Source organism: Myotis nattereri, assembly GCF_964212035.1.
Source record: "Myotis nattereri genome assembly, chromosome: X".
NCBI lineage: Eukaryota > Metazoa > Chordata > Mammalia > Chiroptera > Vespertilionidae > Myotis > Myotis nattereri.
The window spans coordinates 107670059-107673747 of NC_138078.1; positions in this window are offsets into that span (position 1 = coordinate 107670059).

Consider the following 3689-nt stretch of genomic DNA (forward strand, 5'->3'; position numbering starts at 1 on the left):
GTCATGCATTCCTGGAATAAACAGCAGTATTCTTTGATGCATTAAGCATTTGTATATGCTGGATTATAGTTGCTAATTTTGTTAAGAATTTTTATATTTATTGTTGTGAGGGTTACTGATTTTTAATTTTCTTGTAATTTTTTTGCCAGGTTTTAGCATCAGGGTGATGTTGATCTCATATAATGAATTGTAAAGAGAACTCTCTTCCTCTATTTTTCTACAGAGGTTTCTATAAGATTGATATTATTTGTTCCTTAAATGTTTGATAAAAATCCACGAGTGAAACTGTTTGGGTCTAGGTATTTTTTAAGGTTTTTATTATTAATTACATTTCTTAATAAATATAATTCAATTGAAGGTGTTTTTTTTATTTATTTATTTCTTCTGGGTCAGTTTTGTTAAGTAATGTTCTGTAAGGAATTTGTCCATTCATCCAAAATGTTGAATTTAGTAGCCGAAAGATTTTCACAATAATATCCTTTTAATGTCTGTAGGATCTGTAATGATATTCTCTATTTCAATTCTGAGTAAATTGTGTGTGTTTTTCTTGATTAATCATGCTAAGGATTTATCATTTTCATTAACTATTTCAAAGAACTGTGTTCATTTTTCTCTCTGATTATTCTTTTTCTTTTAGTAAATTTATTGTGGTGCCATCTATATTTATAAAAGCCTAAGCGACCATTAGTACTGGTCAACAGAACAACTGGTTGACTGGTCGCTATGACCCGCACTGACCACCAGGGGGCAGATGCTCAACTCAGGAGCTTCCCCCTGGTGATCAGTGTACTCCCACAGTCAACCTCCCATGGCTGGCTAATCTCCTGCGGTCCCTCCCCCTGGCCCAGCAGGCCCTATTGGCCCGATGGGGACTGGGAGAGATGGCCCCATTGGTCCCGATTGCCAGCCAGGCCAAGGGACCCCACCCATGCATGAATTCATGCACCGGGTCTCTATTTGGTTAATAAAATTATATAGGTTTCAAGTGTAAAAGTCTGTATATTGCATTATATGTTGCCACCCAAAGTCAAGTCTCCTTCCATCACCATATATTTGACCCCCTTTACCATTTTCGATCTCCCCTTCACCTCTCTCACTCTGTTTCCCTCTGGTAACCACCCTACTATTGTCTGTGTTTATGAGTTTTTGCTTGTTTGTTGCTTTCAGTTTTATATCCCACATATAAGTGAAATCATATGATTCTTGACTTTTTCTGTCTAACTTATTTTGATTAGCATGATATTCTCATGATCCATTATTCTTTCTGTTTCATTAAATCTTGTACTTTTAAAAAATTTTCCTCCCATTTATTTTATTGATAATTAACTTTTCTTTTTTTTATATTCCTAAGGCAAAAACACACATAGTCTATTTTGAATGTTTCTTTTCTACTAATATAAGCATTTAAATGATATATATAGTAACTGATTTAGCTGCTTTCTACAGATTTTGATATATTGTGTTTTTATTATTTTTCAGCTGAAGTACTTAAAAATAATTTCCTTTTATTTTTTTTGATCTGTGGGTTATTTTAGATGTGTGATATTTAATTTCCAAACATTTAAAAATTTTCTAATATTATTAACTTCTAATTGAATTATATTGTTATCAGGAATACATCTTGTAAGATTTCACAAGTGTTGGTGAGGATGTAGAGAAAAGGGAAACCTCATGCACTGTTGGTGGGATCGTGAATTGGTGCAGCCACTGTGGAAATCAGTATAAAGTTTCCTCGAAAAAATTAAAACTAGAACTATAATATGACCAGCAATTCCACTTCTGTGTGTTTATCAAACATTTTTATTTAATGACATATAGTTCACCACTTAGCATATGGTCTATGTTGATGAATATTCTATATGAAGTTAAAGTTATTTTCTGATATTACTGAGTATAATATTCTATAAGTGTCATGTAGGTCCATATTGTTGATAATGTTGTCCATCTCTTCTGTATTTTAATAATTTCTTTTCAGTTTAATTGAATAAGGGTGCATAATCCCTAACCAATATTGTTCATTTCTCAATTTTTCCTTTTAGTTGTCAGTTTTTACTTCATGTATTTTGATAACTGTTATTAGGATCATAGACTTTTAAGATATTGTCTTTCTCTTGAATTGCTCTTTTTATCACTTGCAACATTCATATTTATCTATGATAATGATCTTTGTTTCACAATTTGCTTTTATCTTTCTTTTTATATCGTTTCACTTTCAATCTATTTGTCTTTGTCTCTCTCTCTATCTTTTGGTCCATGGTATTTTTTCTTTTTTTAAAATGTATTTTTATTATTTAAGTATTACAGATGTCCCATTTCCCCCCATTGACCCCCTCCACCCAACACCCACCTCCTCCTCAGGCCTTCACTGCACTTTTGTCTGTGTCATGGATTATGCATATAAGTGCAACACCGAAGACAGTGTATATTTGTTCCAGTTTGTTAATAAATGACTCTTAATGTTTTTGTATTTTAGTTGTTTCTCTCTCTCTCTCTCTCTCTCTCTCTCTCTCTCTCTCTCTCTCTCTCCCTCCCTCCCTCCCTCTCTTTCTTTTGGGTTAATAAAATAGTATTTTATTTAATTTTCTCTGTTGTCTCTTGCAATGCTCTGCTTGGACTCCACCACTCTGTGTTGAGGTTGGAATTGTACACTAGTAGAGAGCTTAGAGTGAACATACTGCTCATTTCTTCTGTTGCTCTTCTTTAGCAACCTGTGAAGCTTTTTATCCAGTTCCTGAAAACAACTGCTTCATATACTTTGTTCAGTTTATAACTGTTTACAATGGGAGGGAAAATCTGGTACTACTTACATCAACATTATGGAATTATGAAGTTAGTTTTTTAGATTCTTCTAATGTTTTTTTTGATCCCTCCTTTTTTTTAACCTCATGGCTCTCTCTCCTTTTTCCCTACTCCCTGTCAGATATCCTGCTTCTATCATCTAGCTCTCAGAATCTATAAGTAACTTTCTTAAAGGTTTCATCTGAGGAAAAAGTTGGGGGTAGTGATATTTTTCTGATATTTTTAGTTCTCCTTCTCAAGATTTACCAGTCAGTGAATTTTGTCTACCAGGAATTTATTTGAGTATTATCTTAGGCACTTCTATCTTTCACTTATTTTGATAATTTAGAACTTTCTTTTAAAGTAAATTATTTAATAATTACACTACCAAAATATTTTGTGTGGACTCTACTTCCTGAGGACTTATGGTAAACTAAGAACACTAAATCATAAATAAAAGAACTAGAATTTTGATCCTAGTCTATCATTAAGTGTCTGACCTTTGAAAAATCATTTAAAATAGAGACTAAGCTAGATGGTTCTTAAGGCCTATTCCACCTATGAGATTCCATATGCAAGTAAGATATATTTATTCTTCATCTCTCATTTGTGGAGATGAAGGATGCATGTACAACTCCTTGAAATTATAAGAACAGAATGTGCCTCAGTGGATAAACTTCTAAGCCAATACAAACTCACTCCACATCTCCTGCTTTGGCTTAATCCTTTGGTTTCCCTTAATCTCAGTATTTTCCATCATTCTGGAATGTTTGGGATATTTTGTTGTTGTTGTATTTCCTGATGAAACTTTAGGCTACTTTTTAAGAAGTGTTTTTTTTTTCATAGATTTGAGAGTATCATGTAAAGTCATAACTTGAGTTTTTGTATATCAATGATTTGAATAGCTTGGT